The following is a 17,231-nucleotide window of genomic DNA, read 5'->3' on the forward strand; positions in this document are numbered from 1 at the left end:
TTCCACGCTTTATCCGGAGTCTTTCCGAGCGAGGCAAGCAACTCTCGCTTTGCTTCCTCGTAATTGTTGCATCCAATACATGTCCTCTCCGCTTTGCTACCCGCTAGCGCGATGCGCAGTCGCAGCAGCCATTCGCTTTCTTCGAACTCGTTCTTGGAACAGATGTCCTCGAACAGGTCAAGATAACGCTCCAATGGCTGCGTTCCATCATATGAGGGGATTTTCATCAACGGTTGACGCCCCCCGCTGTGACTGGGAGGTTCCTCTGTACCTCCCATCGCGGCTTTACCCTCACCCTCATGCGCATTGGCGATGCGCTCGTTAATCTCGTTTAGTGTTTTGGCAAACTCGGTGCGGAGCGCCTCCTCTCGCCGTCTGGCACTGCGCTCCTCACGCTCCGCGTACTGTTGGAGCCTCTGCTCCACATGTACCTTCAACAACTCGCCTTCTAATCCTAACCGCTCTCCATTGTCGATAAAGCTGGCTTCCAAATTGTTCCATAGTTCCTCTGCCATGCTCGCTCCCATCCTGGCGTGGTCGCCAAATGTTATGAACCCTCTAAGATTCTCTAAATTGTCAGGATCGTACGACCACACGGCACGAGGACAACTGTTTTCCTTTACACAGTATATTTCACTTCATCTGATAATTAACAATGAACACTAATAACACCAGCTATTTATAGCATGCAGAAACAGCGTACATGCAAAACATAAGCATATAAAACTGGACATAACAGCGTATACAGCAAAACGCACACAACGCATATAGCGTATGCCATGCAGCAACATCAGCGGTACGGCGGAGTCGAAATACAACATTTCAACGAATACAATGCCATAAGCGCGAAGGCCTTTCCCAATTGAGAACTGGTGGTTTACAACAGAGGAATTGGTCGTGCTGGTTATCTGAATGTTTATGCATTCGGACATCGCAAGTAGCTGGTAGCAGATGGAGAAATTGGTCGTGCTGGTTATCTGAATGTTTATGCATTCGGACATCGCAAGTAGCTGGTAGCAGATGGAGAAATTGCACGTGCTGGTTATCCGAATGTTTATGCATTCCGACATCACAAGTATCCAGTAGCAGATGGAGCAGCTGCACAAATACGCATGCGCACACCCATGCATGCTCATGCACACACACACACACACACACACACACACACACACACACACACACACACACACACACAAACACATACACACACATACACGAACATGCCCGCATACATGCATACACACACACATGCACACGCACACACACACACATATGCACACACACACACGCACACAAACACACACGCACACACACACACACACACACAAATTCTTTGCTTACATGCAGTGCAAGAAATCAATATTGTAGATATTTCTCATGGCCTACAGAGAGCATGCTCAGCAAAATGCCGGAGAGTACACTCCGTTAATAAACCTTGGAGGGGATGTAGGACGTCTTTTATGGCCTTGGTTTCAAACTGTGTTCAATCCACTTTTAGCTTGTTTGTTCAGGAGCTACAAAGCGGACTTGTTTCAAAAGGAAGGCCATGACTTTTAACTCTTTTTAAGATGACTGATATCGTCCCCTCCAAGTGGACATAGATGGTGGCACCTCCTCGCGGTTATGTCTGGTAACTGTCGCATTCAAGTCCCCTTACTCTGTATTGGGTAGAATGCAACAGGCTGAGCCCACCAAGCAAAACTTCACCCTCACTCAACCAACCAGCAAGCTATAGTAGTCAGATAAGTCTTTATTTAACTGCTACTTACCTGTGCCTGTTGTTAGATTGACAGCATGTTACCTGTGCCTCCAGCCGGCTTTTTTCTTAACGTGAACACTTGCATTTAGCTGATGCTTTAGAAGATATTATTCGTTAAGGCGTTTACAGCCCATTGTTTGTCGGAATGCGATCAGAGGCTCATTTGTTGTTATGCGGAAATGTCTTCATCCTTCCTACTTTTCATTGCTTTTATAATTCTACTGTGTGTGTGTGTGTGTGTGTGTGTGTTTTGAATAAGAGTTCCTTGAATCAGGCCTTGCATTTCAGACTGTCCAACCCGATGCAATCGGGGGAACTCATTCAAATCTGTGAGGATCACAAACCCAGCGTAATATGCATTAGAAAAGGAGAAAGGAAAAGATGCCGCCATTGCAGAACTCAGGGAGGAGCTTCGCGCCCTGACACAACACCACCAGCCCATCGATGTCTCTAATCGCGCCCTCGACAGCCTCCAGGATGAGTACTCGTACCGAGCAGCTACAAACATTCCCGCCACGGATGTACCAGTACCCGCATCTGCACCAACAGGGCTTGAATCCGCAGCTCCGGGCGAGACGTACGCTAGTCGTACCCTCTCTGCACCACGAACAAGCAACGCCAGTCGTACTACTGACAAGCCTGTCAGTACCAAGTACGACTGGTCGATCGTACGTGAAGCCGCCAACCGCCACAGGAAGCCCTCAGATCTGCGTGGAGGTAAGAAAATAGCACGCAGAGTTGTATTCGTTGGGGGCATCAATATCAACTGCAGTGCTGATGATCTTGTTGCGTACTGTAGAAAGAAGAATGTGGAAGTTACTGGCTGTAGACTGATCCCCTCCAGAACAGTGTACGGCACGTTGTACGCACATCTGACAGTTGCTGAGCATGACGAAAGAAATGTTCTAGAAAACGAGTTCTGGCCCGAGCATGTAACAGCACGGGAATGGAAGTTCAAGAACCCACCCCTCCCCAAGAAATCATAAACTGTGATGTTGAATCCACACGCACCCATCTTTTTTCCCACATCACCACACGCTTTTACTCTTAACCCAAATGCAGCCCCGTTCTCTCCCGGCCGACAATCGCAAGTGACCGCACTGAACCCTCTTGCTCCACCATTCCAACCGCCCCCTTTGACTTTCAACGTTTCACCTTGTATTCCTGATATGAAGTCTCCGTCGAGTATCAGGATCTGCACAGTTAACGCATGCAGCTGGCTGAAGCGGGCTGATGAGATTAAAAACTTATTCTGCACATCTCAACTAGATATCTTGGGCATAACTGAAACCTGGTTGACTCCTGATATCACAAGTTCAATATTAACACCGTCAGCTGAATACAAAATTATCCGGCATGACCGTCACAACAATACCGTGCGACGTGGAGGTGGAGTGGCATTCCTCCTCCACCCTTCCATTTCCCATGCTACCAAACATCGTCCAGATCTTCAGCCTGCTGATCCAACCATTGAAATTGTGTGCATAGAACTAGAGCATCGCCCCAACTCCACGTTTGTGTTCTGTTGTTACCGTCCTCCTTGGCAGCCACCTGATCAGTTCTGCAGCGCACTCCGGACCTGCATTCAATCAATATCTTGTCCGCAAGCTTCCATATTTGTCATTGGCGACTTTAACGCTCGCCTCTCGAAATGGCTAGCATCCGATCCTGATACACCTGCTGGTACATGCATGTATGACACCCTGGATGATCTGGGCTTATCGCAACTTGTGGATCAACAGCCTACCCACTACTCCGCAAGTGGTAAGAGTTCATCACTACTCGACCTAGTTATCACTAATGCTCCAATAGCAGTCTCCCATCTCACCATCCTCCCACCGGTATCTGATCACTGTCCTGTAGTTTTCGATGTCGTCCACAACCGATCAGCAGGCTCCACAGCCCAAATATCTTCTGCACAAAACACCTGGCTCGACTTTGCCCACACGGACTGGCAAGCATTTAACAACCACGTGTGGCAACTACCCTTGCTAGATGCCGTCCAAAATGCGCAAACAGTTGATGAGGCCTGGTCATTGTGGCGCACAGCGCTGGAAGACTCTGTATCGTTGTTTGTTCCCGTTGTCCGGAGAAGCACATTTCCATCGAACAAGCCTTGGTACTCTGCTGTTCACCATCGTCAGAGGCGGCTTCGGGATCGCCTCTTCGCCAAGGCCAAACGTCTCGGATCTACAGATAGTTGGATAGCGTATAGACTCTCACGTAACTGTCTTACTTCCTTGCTCCGGAAGGTGAAACGCCATTATCACGAGAGGATGGCGAGAGACATGGCTCAGCATCATGGAACTCGTACATGGTGGCGCAAAGCAAAGATCCTTTGTAATGTGAATCGCCCGTCTCCGGTTATCCCTGACCTCTACCATGACAACCAAGCCTACCCAGCCACGAGTAATACGGAAAAGACGAATCTCCTAGCCAAAGTGTTTGCGAGCTACAGCCAGGCGCCACTGCTAACACCTGACCTGCACTCAGCTGGTATTTTAACACCCACGTCCACTGTGAAGTTCTCCATACAACCATTCTCTGTGCAGTCCGTATTTGACACGCTATCCAGACTTCCCATTCAACGTAAAACCACTGGACTGCTGAACAATCGCATCCTCCGTGAAACAGCTGAGGTCACGTCACAGTCTCTTTCCGCCCTTTTCAACCGCTGCTTGCTGTCCAGTACTCAGCCCAGGGAGTGGAAATCTGCCGTTGTTGTACCTGTGTTCAAGGGAAAAGGTAATCCTTCTCACCCAGTCAATTACCGTCCTATATCGCTGTTAAATGCAGTTGCCAAATTGTATGAGTCTATGATTAGCCGTCAGTTTTACTCGTTTGTTGAGAGCCATAAAATTATCAGTTCCAGCCAGTTTGGCTTTTGTCGAAAGAGGTCAACAGTTGACCAATTGGTACAGCTTATCTCAATTGTTTCGCGTGCATTTGACTCTAAGTCTTCTTGTGACCAGCTGTTCCTTGATTTTTCTAAGGCCTTTGACAGAGTTAGTCATCATTTAGTTATACAATCTGTTTCAGGTTGGTGTTCTCTTTCTGCCTGTTCTTGGGTGAAGGACTTCATCAGTGATCGTAGTATTTGCGTTCGCATTGGCCAAACTCTTTCTGACCCTTTGCCCATCACCGCTGGCGTACCCCAAGGTTCCCATCTCGGCCCGCTTCTTTTTAACCTGTGCATCAACTCCTTTCCTGATGCCCCTGCTTCTAGTACCCTATCCCTTTTTGCTGATGACTCTAATTTAATTCTTGTTTCTCCAGCAAACACCTCACTTCCTATCCATCATGCATTGCTCCAGACTGACATTGATAAGTGTTGTCAATGGTCATCAGCTACTGCAATGACGTTTAAGGGGGCAGCCTACCCATAAATTTCATATGGCATTCAATTGACCGTACCCTTGGTGTTTCTCAATGGATTGGAGTGAAATTTTGACCACACACTCCTGCCACTATGCTGGCCCTCAGGACATGATTTACAAGTTCTTGCGCCTCACTGACAGGCTTTCCAGGCCGGAAAAACTCAAATTTCCGGCATAGTGCCACGGTGTGCGAGCCACCCAGGAGCCAAACAAATGCATTTACAATTTTTTCACATTTTCGTGCTCATTCTGTTCGTGCGCGGGACTCAAACCTAGTACAAGTCCAGAAGCAGCCATGGGTGATGGGGTAGGGCCCCTCAACGAGGCCCTGGAATCTGTCACAACGGAACGAGTGGGCGTTCTCTCACACACTCCCACAGACCCAAGTCAATTTTTGAATTTTTTTAGGTTTAGGGTGTGCTACGAGGTCGTACCTTTGATACAACATCCAGTGCTGGGACCTCCACAGCAAGCCATTTCCACAGCGCTGCACACCAAATCCAGGATGCCCTCAGAAACCGGCAAAGACTTCCACTCACGTTTCACGACTGCCTAGTACTGAATCCTACCTGACTTCTTGACACGACTCAAACTTGCCAAAGTCACTAAATCAACGTCAACTACAATAATCAAGCCACATATCTGCAACGTCACGAGGGTGCTGGCAATAGTCCTGCTGCACGGCGGCGGGCTTCGCCGGCGGGCTTCGCCCGCCGCCGTGCAGCCCAATACGTGGCTCAAAAACCTGATTTTTTGGACTTGGAGCAAAATTCTGCACACTTTCACGTGTTTCCATGATACGACAAGTTGCGCACGGTCTGCTCACATTCAAATACAGTGCTGCCAACAAATGACAGCGTGCAACAAAAAAATCTTTCCTTGCAAGGGCACATTTTCGGCCATAACTCTTGAACGGCCGGTCAGATCGGGACACAATTTTCAGAGAATTTGCAGCTATTCACGCTCTTTCAACTGACGTAGCACTCAATATGAATTTACAAATTCGATTTTTCAGCGAATTTTTGGATAGTCTGCCACCTTAACACCAGTAAATGCGTCCACCTACCCTTTCAAAAATATGCATTAGCCCCCGGCCCGTCATCCCCCTTGACAATGAACGGTGTGCCTATTCAGAAAGGTGATAGCCACTGTCATCTCGGCGTGACTATCACTCCTTCACTAAATATTTCTGACCATATAAAATCTATCACCCATAAGTTTCGCAGTCGTGTTTTTCTGTTGCGCCATATGGCCCATTTCCTTTCTGCTTCAACCGTGAATTTGCTCTACAAGGGTTACGTACGACCACTGTTATAATACGCAGTCCCTGTCTGGTCATTCGCCGTATCCCATTCAGATTCGCTTAAGTTAGACCGACTGCAAGCCGTTGCTGCTCGTTCATATCTGCTTTGTAAGACCCGGCACCCTCCTGAGTGGGAAACCCCGAAGCAGATTCTTAATCGTACTTGTGACTGGTCATCCCTGAAGTGGCGTCGTCAGATTCTGTCCTTGCTGTATTTTCATCATGTCTTTTACCAGTGTCCGTCTTTGCTAATTCGTTTCAAATTCAATGTATCCCTTAGTTGTCGTCACCCGTCCTCTATAGTATTACCTCGTTCTGGCGCCCATTTCCTTAAATCCCCTCTCTTCAGTTTATCTGTGGAATGGAACAAACTTCCAGAACACATCCGCTGCGTTCAGTCCTCTGTCAATTTTCGCATTGCTCTAAAGGCTCATTACTCTCAGCATAGATATTCTCTGACTGGAATTCCGAACTTTTCCGTTTGAGAATTTCTTTTTCCTTGAAATTAATCCTTGCTGGGTTTTTTTCATCTAAATGTCCCGCTATTATCTGCAGAGGTGATTTCTTCCCTCGTCGATTTCTTTCCTGCTTTTATACCTCGATATTTAGGTACTTGTTTCCCTTCTTCCCATGCTTCATCTTCCACTCTCCTCTCCCCATTTCCCCATTTTTCTTGCGATATTTATGTGGGAGACTTCCGTGATAAGCATCCATTTGCTTTTGGAGAATCCTTTTAAATAAATACAATACAATTACAGAGACCTGACTTAAAAGGTAGCAGCCTGGTCGTAAATTTCATATGGCATTCAATTGACCGTAACTTTGGTGTCTCTCAATGGATTTGAGTGAAATGTCCACCACATACTCCTGCCACTATGCTGGCCCTCTGGACATGATTTCAAAGTTCTTGCGCCTCACTGACAGGCTTTTCAGGCCGGAAAAACTCAAAATTCCGGCAAAGTGCCACGGTGTGCGAGTCACCCAGGAGCCAAACAAATGCATTTACAAATTTTTCACATTTTCTTGCCCATTCTGTCCGTGCGCGGGATCCAAACCTAAAAACAAGTCCAGAAGCAGCCATGGGTGGTGGCATAGGGCCCCTCAACGTGGCCCTGGAATCTGCCACAATGGCACAAGTGGGCGTTCTCTCACAGACTCCCACAGACCCAAGTCAATTTTTGAATTTGTTTAGGTTTAGGGCGTGCTATGAGGTCGTACCTTTGATACAACATCCAGTGCTGGGACCTCCACAGCAAGCCATTTCCACAGCGCTGCAGACCATATCCAGGATACCCTCAACAATCGGCAAAGACTATCACTCACGTTCCACTACTGCTTAGTGCTGAATCCTACCTGACTTCTTGACACGACTCAAACTTGCCAAAGTCACTAAATCAACGTCAACTACAATAATCAAGCCACATACTTCCTCCGGAAACAAAAAACTTCCTGACTTTTTTACATGACATTTCACGGAGTTACTGTGCTCAACAGAAGTGTTCTTTTGGAGGAGAAACACTTCAACACAATATTTCAATCCACATATCCACAACAACAAGATATCTACAGGATCGATTAGTGGGAGTAGAGTCTCAGTCTGGGTCGCCATCGCTCGACTCATCACCGCTCAAACCGTTCCAAGTGGCAGGTCGATCGACACGATGTCGTATGTCGCGGAGGAGCTTCTCCGCGTCCCTGATCGTCTTCGCTGTTACCTGAATGCCTTCTCCAACATCTCGGCGGAGACCAAGATGGCGCTGCAGTGCTGGTACTCAAAACCGCCTCCGCTCTCGCTCGAGGATGCCCCGGAACAACAAACACAGGCAAAGCCGAACATTTCAAAATTTCCTCGTACCAGCACTTCCAGACTGCCCCGATCAGATCTCGCCTGTTCTCCTTTGCGACCAAGGACACATCGTCGAGGCTGCTGGAAAAGGCGAGATCATCCACGTAACGTTGAGGTCTGGGCTCTGCAGGGACTAGTGGCGGAACGACACTTCTATTTTGAACTGAATTGTTCATCTTGCTCTGCTGCGCGAAGTGACGATTGTCACATCTCTGCGTTTTGGAGTTTTGACACCTTGCCGACCTGTTCGCATGCGCGTATACGGTATAATTATGCCGACAGGCGTTTCGGGGATGGCGAAGATTTCAAAACGCTAGCTGCTATTGCTATTCATTTCCCGCTCTTCTTGCCCCTGTGTGCCATTGTCCTGCTCTCTCAAGGTCTGAACTAAAAAATAGCAACGACGGGCAGTGAGCGCAGTGCTTTTCTTCGCATTGCGCCTGGTGGACGAAAATGAAAAACATGTTCGCTTTGCTTTGTTTGCAGCGTCGACACCCTTGCTCTGCGACGACTGTCGGCTCTCCAGAATATGAATCACGCCTTCCTACGATTCCGAAATGTCACGTCAGTGTTTCAGGCTGACAGAACCAGAGAGAAAGAGCGAAATAACAGCAGCGAAAAGTAGTGAAAAAAGTCACGAAGTTTTTGTTTCCGGAGGAAGTATCTGCAACGACTTACGTCACGAGGGTGCTGGCAAAAGTCCCGCCGTGCAGCCCAATACGTGGCTAAAAAACGTGATTTTTTGGACTTTTTTGGACTTGGAGCAAAATTATGCACACTTTCGCGTCTTTCCATGATACGACAAGTTGCGCACGGTCTGCTCACATTCAAATACAGTGCTGCCAAAAAATGACAGCGTGCAACAAAAAAATCTTTCCTTGCAAAGGCACATTTTCGACGATAACTCTTGAACGGCTGGTCAGATCGAGACAACATTTTCAGAGATTTTGCAGCTGTTCATGCTCTTCCAACCAGTGTAGCACTCGATACGAATTTACAAATTCGATTTTTCAGGGATTTTACGACCAGCCTGCCCCCTTAAAAGGTATAGTTATCTATCCTCTCCCTGGGTTACACTTGACAACAGCAGCTGTCCAGCACGGCATCAGTGCAATACAGCAAGGGAGTGCGCGGGCGATCTGCATCATGCTATCAAACGGGGAGACTAGACTACCGGTAGTCTAGAGTACAAGGCCATGCCCGACTCATTGCTACTCAGCCAAGGCCCACGCGCTGTGGTCATTAGCACTTAGTACATTACTGTACTCGTACTACAATGATTGTACTCCTACGCTAAACTAAACTAACTACTGTCTGACTGTGCTAGATCTAGACAATAGTCGACAATAGACATGGTTTAGCTGTAACCGGGAGATCCAACTAGGGTTACGTCACAAGTGGATCGTTGCATCAGGACTCAGGAGGGAGGACTAGTACTTAGTAGTAACAGTAATAAATGCTAACCATGTCTACTAATAATAACGATCGCTACACTTCGCCAACCTTCTCCAGGCTACTGCGCGGAAATACACGTCATGCACTGCATTGCGGTACTGCGTGAACTACTTGCTGGCGTCTTTGATTTTGTCCACTGTCACATAACTAGCCTCTGACATGTTTCTGCGTCGTCAGAATACTAAGTGCTGCGCTAGGGGTAAGGTTGAGAAAATAATCGTCTCGTCGAGTAGTGTAGCTTGCTTGCAGTGAACAGCGCGCCGACATTAGTGCAACATCCGTTCAATGGCGGACATTTTGTTTGACAAAAGACGTCACCTCCTCCTCTCTAGACGTTCGTTTACTATGGCAACATGCCGTTATGATAGTCGCAGTTCTGGTGTTGCTGGTCCGTGAAGGTAACTAACCCATTGCCACGTAGCCTTGAATGTTTCCCCTGTGAGCAGGCTTGGTGAAATGGATTTTCTCCAACAATAGGTACTACTACCAGTACTAGTCGTGAATTGTGCAATCAGAGGTGGTGAGTATCTGAGTAAGTAAATGCATTCGGACATCGTAAGTAACCACACTATCACGTAAATGTAAGTACAGTGGTGGATAGAGTAATGATAAAATCAAAACAGCTTCTTTTTCTTCTTCTACACCAACAGTGGTACATATAATAGACAAAGATAGAATTTTTTACGCATGTCAATATCCATTGCCTTACTCTTTCGCGCGAGCCGTGTAACACACACACACACACACACACACACACACACACACGCAAATACTTGCTGTGTTGGAGTTTTGGTTATCTGAATGTTTATGCATTAAGACATCGCAAGTTACTGGTAGCAGATGGAGAAATTGGTCGTGCTGGTTATCTGAATGTTTATGCATTCGGACATCGCAAGTAGCTGGTAGCAGATGGAGAAATTGGTCGTGCTGGTTATCTGAATGTTTATGCATTCGGACATCGCAAGTAGCTGGTAGCAGATGGAGAAATTGGTCGTGCTGGTTATCTGAATGTTTATGCATTCGGACATCGCAAGTAGCTGGTAGCAGATGGAGGAATTGGTCGTGCTGGTTATCTGAATGTTTATGCATTCGGACATCGCAAGTAGCTGGTAGCAGATGGAGAAATTGGTCGTGCTGGTTATCTGAATGTTTATGCATTCGGACATCGCAAGTAGCTGGTAGCAGATGGAGAAATTGCACGTGCTGGTTATCCGAATGTTTATGCATTCCGACATCACAAGTATCCAGTAGCAGATGGAGCAGCTGCACAAATACGCATGCGCACACCCATGCATGCTCATGCACACACACACACACACACACACACACACACGCACACACACACACACACACAAACACATACACACACATACACGAACATGCCCGCATACATGCATACACATGCACACGCACACACACACACATATGCATACACACACGCACACAAACACACACACGCGCACACACACACACACACACACACACACACATTCTTTGCTTACATGCAGGGCAATAAATCAATATTGTAGATATTTCTCATGGCCTACAGAGAGCATGCTCAGCAAAATGCCGGAGAGTACACTCCGTTAATAAACCTTGGAGGGGATGTAGGACGTCTTTTATGGCCTTGGTTTCAAACTGTGTTCAATCCACTTTTAGCTTGTTTGTTCAGGAGCTACAAAGTGGACTTGTTTCAAAAGGAGGGCCATGATTTTTAACTCTTTTTAAGATGACTGATATCGTCCCCTCCAAGTGGACATAGACGGTGGCACCTCCTCGCGGTTATGTCTGGTAACTGTCGCATTCAAGTCCCCTTACTCTGTATTGGGTAGAATGCAACAGGCTGAGCCCACCAAGCAAAACTTCACCCTCACTCAACCAACCAGCAAGCTATAGTAGTCAGATAAGTCTTTATTTAACTGCTTCTTACCTGTGCCTGTTGTAAGATCGACAGCATGTTCCCTGTGCCTCCAGCCGGCTTTTTTCTTAACGTGAACACTTGCATTTAGCTGATGCTTTAGAAGATATTATTCGTTAAGGCGTTTACAGCCCATTGTTTGTCGGAATGCGATCAGAGGCTCATTTGTTGTTATGCGGAAATGTCTTCATCCTTCCTACTTTTCATTGCTTTTATAATTCTACTGTGTGTGTGTGTGTGTTTGTGTGTGTGTGTTTTAATAAGAGTTCCTTGAATCAGGCCTTGCATTTCAGACTATCCAACCCGATGCAATCGGGCGAACTCATTCAAATCTGTGAGGATCACAAACCCAGCGTAATATGCATTACAGAGACCTGACTTAAGGGGGCACATCACCCAAAAATTTCATATGGCATTCAATTGACCGTAACTTTGGTGTTTCTCAGTGGATTTGAGTGAAATTTTGACCACACACTCCTGCCACTATGCTGGCCCTCAGGACATGATTTACAAGTTCTTGCGTGTCACTGACAGGCTTTCCAGGCCGGAAAAACTCAAATTTCCGGCATAGTGCTACGGTGTGCGAGCCACCCAGGAGCCAAACAAATGCATTTACATTTTTTTCACATTTTCGTGCCCATTCTGTCCGTGCGCGGGACCCAAACCTAAAACAAGTCCAGAAGCAGCCATGGGTGGTGGGGTAGGGCCCCTCAACGTGGCCCTGGAATCTGTCACAACGGAACGAGTGGGCGTTCTTTCACGGACTCCCACAGACCCAAGGCAATTTTTGAATTTTTTTTGGTTTGGCACGTGCTACGAGGTCGTACCTTTGATACAACATCCAGTGCTGGGACCTCCACAGCAAGCCATTTCCACAGCACTGCAAACCAAATCCAGGATGCCCTCAGAAACCGGCAAAGACTGCCACTCACGTTTCACTACTGCCTAGTACTGAATCCTACCTGACTTCTTGACACGACTCAAACTTGCCAAAGTCACTAAATCAACGTCAACTACAATAATCAAGCCACATATCTGCAACGTCACGAGGGTGCTGGCAAAAGTCCTGCTGCACGGCGCCGGGCTTCGCCCGCCGCTGTGCAGCCCAATACGTGGTTTTTTAACGTGATTTTTTGGACTTTTTTGGACTTGGGGCAAAATTCTGCACACTTTCGCGTGTTTCCATAATACGACAAGTTGCGCACGGTCTGCTCACATTCAAATACAGTGCTGCCAACAAATGACAGCATGCAACAACAAAATCTTTCCTTGCAAGGGCACATTTTCGGCCATAACTCTTGAACGGCTGGTCAGATAGGGACACAGTTTTCAGAGAATTTGCAGCTATTCATGCTCTTTCAACTGACGTAGCACTCAATATGAATTTACAAATTCGATTTTTCAGCGAATTTTTGGGTGATGTGCCCCCTTAAAAGGTAGCAGCTTGGTCGTAAATTTCATATGGCATTCAATTGACCGTAACTTTGGTGTCTCTCAATGGATTTGAGTGAAATGTCCACCACATACTCCTGCCACTATGCTGGCCCTCTGGACATGATTTCAAAGTTCTTGCCCCTCACTGACAGGCTTTCCAGGCCGGAAAAACTCAAAATTCCGGCAAAGTGCCACGGTGTGCGAGTCACCCAGGAGCCAAACAAAATGCATTTACAAATTTTTCACATTTTATTGCCCATTCTGTCCGTGCGCGGGATCCAAACCTAAAAACAAGTCCAGAAGCAGAAGCAGCCATGGGTGGTGGCATAGGGCCCCTCAACGTGGCCCTGGAATCTGCCACAATGGCACAAGTGGGCGTTCTCTCACAGACTCCCACAGACCCAAGTCAATTTTTGAATTTGTTTAGGTTTAGGGCGTGCTATGAGGTCGTACCTTTGATACAACATCCAGTGCTGGGACCTCCCCAGCAAGCCATTTCCACAGCGCTGCAGACCATATCCAGGATACCCTCAACAATCGGCAAAGACTATCACTCACGTTCCACTACTGCTTAGTGCTGAATCCTACCTGACTTCTTGACACGACTCAAACTTGCCAAAGTCACTAAATCAACGTCAACTACAATAATCAAGCCACATACTTCCTCCGGAAACAAAAAACTTCCTGACTTTTTTACATGACATTTCACGGAGTTACTGTGCTCAACAGAAGTGTTCTTTTGGAGGAGAAACACTTCAACACAATATTTCAATCCACATATCCACAATATCTACAGGATCGATTAGTGGGAGTAGAGTCTCAGTCTGGGTCACCATCGCTCGACTCATCACCGCTCAAACCGTTCCAAGTGGCAGGTCGATCGACACGATGTCGTATGTCGCGGAGGAGCTTCTCCGCGTCCCTGATCGTCTTCGCTGTTACCTGAATGCCTTCTCCAACATCTCGGCGGAGACCAAGATGGGGCTGCAGTGCTGGTACTCAAAACCGCCTCTGCTCTCGCTCGAGGATGCCCCGGAACAACAAACACAGGCAAAGGCGAACATTTCAAAATTTCCTCGTACCAGCACTTCCACACTGCCCCGATCAGATCTCGCCTGTTCTCCTTTGCGACCAAGGACACATCGTCGAGGCTGCTGGAAAAGGCGAGATCATCCACGTAACGTTGAGGTCTGGGCTCTGCAGTGACTAGTGGCGGAACGACACTTCTACGAGAGAGCTTGGAAGCTCAGGGCCCTACGCTATGCTTTTTTGCCTTGATGACCTAGACAAAAAAAAAGCATAGGGATGTTATAAATTCTTTAAAAAATTCCTTTTTTTAAGACATAACCTGGGATTCGAACCCGCACTATCGCGCGCCCTGCATTCATCCCCCGACGCACTTCGCATACATACTAATTCTTTCAAGTTGTTTCACATTGTGATCTTGCATTTGAAAGCCCTATTTGAGTTATATGCATTGTGGCCAGCCGTCTTTGATGGCACGGTACGGTAGGGGATAGGGACGGGACAGGTACGATCGAGGGTAATACGACACCGTCTCCCGTACCGTACCGTACCATCAAACACAGCTGGCCACATACAGCTTCCCGCAATATTCAAATAGGGCTTTCAAACGCAAGATAATAATGTAACGCAACTTGGAAGAATGGGTATGAATGCGAAGTGTATGGGGGAATGCATGTAGGGCGATAGTGCGGGTTCGAATCCCAGGATATGCCTGAAAAAAAGGAGAATTGAAAAATTTATAACATCCTATGCTTTTTTGCCGTCAGATACGGATAGCGCCAGGCGTGACACAAACAAACAAACACACAAACAAACACCAAATTAAAGCTGTGTGGACCCTGGCTAGCGCCAGACGTTACTGAAGTAACGTCTTCTGCATAGCTACGGGAATTAATTTTGAACTTGTTCATCTTGCTCTGCTGCGCGAAGTGACGATTGTCACATCTCTGCGTTTTGGAGTTTTGACACCTTGCCGACCTGTTCGCATGCGCGTATACGGTATAATTATGCCGACAGGCGTTTCGGGGATGGCGAAGATTTCAAAACGCTAGCTGCTATTGCTATTCATTTTCCGCTCTTCTTGCCCCTGTGTGCCATTGTCCTGCTCTCTCAAGGTCTGAACTAAAAAATAGCAACGACGGGCAGTGAGCGCAGTGCTTTTCTTCGTATTGCGCCTGGTGGACGAAAATGAAAAACATGTTCGCTTTGCTTTGTTTGCAGCGTCGACACCCTTGCTCTGCGACGACTGTCGGCTCTCCAGAATATGAATCACGCCTTCCTACGATTCCGAAATGTCACGTCAGTGTTTCAGGCTGACAGAACCAGAGAGAAAGAGCGAAATAACAGCAGCGAAAAGTAGTGAAAAAAGTCACGAAGTTTTTGTTTCCGGAGGAAGTATCTGCAACGACTTACGTCACGAGGGTGCTGGCAAAAGTCCTGCTGCACGGCGGCGGGCTTCGCCCGCCGCCGTGCAGCCCAATACGTGGCTAAAAAACGTGATTTTTTTGGACTTTTTTGGACTTCGAGCAAAATTATGCACACTTTCGCGTCTTTCCATGATTCGACAAGTTGCGCACGGTCTGCTCACATTCAAATACAGTGCTGCCAAAAAATGACAGGGTGCAACAAAAAAATCTTTCCTTGCAAGGGCACATTTTCGGCCAGAACTCTTGAACGGCTGGTCGGATCGATACAACATTTTCAGAGATTTTGCAGCTGTTCATGCTCTTCCAACTAGTGTAGCACTCGATACGAATTTACAAATTCGATTTTTCAGGGATTTTACGACCAGGCTGCCCCCTTTTAAAAAAGGTAGAGTTATCTATCCTCTCCCTGGGTTACACTTGACAACAGCAGCTGTCCAGCACGGCATCAGTGCAATACAGCAAGGGAGTGCGCGGGCGATCTGCATCATGCTATCAAACGGGGAGACTAGACTACCGGTAGTCTAGAGTACAAGGCCATGCCCGACTCATTGCTGCTCAGCCAAGGCCCACGCGCTGTGGTCATTAGCACTTAGTACATTACTGTACTCGTACTACAATGATTGTACTCCTACGCTAAACTAAACTAACTACTGTCTGACTGTGCTAGATCTAGACAATAGTCGACAATAGACATGGTTTAGCTGTAAGCGGGAGATCCAACTAGGGTTACGTCACAAGTGGATCGTTGCATCAGGACTCAGGAGGGAGGACTAGTACTTAGTAGTAATAGTAATAAATGCTAACCATGTCTACTAATAATAACGATCGCTACACTTCGCGAACCTTCTCCAGGCTACTGCGCGGAAATACACGTACGTCATGCACTGCATTGCGGTACTGCGTGACCTACTGCGTGAACTACTTGCTGGCGTCTTTGATTTTGTCCACTGTCGACGTCAACATGTATCCTTGAGGTAACGCGGCATTTACATCGCTTCCACGATTTATACCTGTATGATCTTCTATACTCTTCTGTAACTCTGCCGGGCATGTCGCGACTCGCATTGTAAACATCATGCGACCGAGGTGTGTTTTAAAAAGAAAAAGGGAAAAAGAGTTCGTACATACGTGTTACCACTGGCTATACAATTGTGTCGCGAAACACAACCAGCCTTTAGGAAGTCTCCTGCCATCCTGGCATAGTCTGGCACGAGCGAAGTGTATAGGGAGATACATGCAGAAGGTAGATGTAGAATAGTCATGTAAGTCATGACATGAGACGTACAACTAGCCATAGTGATGGATCTGAGTCGAATTGCGTGCCTCAATGAGTGAGGAGGATTTCAGTTGTAGCTTTCCAGACTTGGCAAACACGCGAGTCTGATGACTGACATGTTGTGGTAAGACTGACTTGCTGACGAACTGCTAGCGTCCCAAGTACACGTCGTGGCATGTCGTAGTGACAGCTGTGCGAGTTTCATTCTCCTTGGTGACATGAAAAACGTGTGAAGAAGACAGTAGAGAGAGAAACGCAAGATGTGACGAGCACGGTGCAGCAGTTAGGTGCAGGTGTCAATGTTCACTCGCGCGAGTCGTGGTCCATGGTATTAGTATTGTTACAGCGTGTACGTGAAGTAACACTTTGAAGTACTTCGAAGTAGCAATGTTACAGGTGTGTGTTGGCAC

The sequence above is a fragment of the Sycon ciliatum genome, chromosome 1, assembly GCF_964019385.1.
Source record: "Sycon ciliatum chromosome 1, ocSycCili1.1, whole genome shotgun sequence".
In the NCBI taxonomy this organism is placed as follows: Eukaryota; Metazoa; Porifera; class Calcarea; order Leucosolenida; family Sycettidae; genus Sycon; species Sycon ciliatum.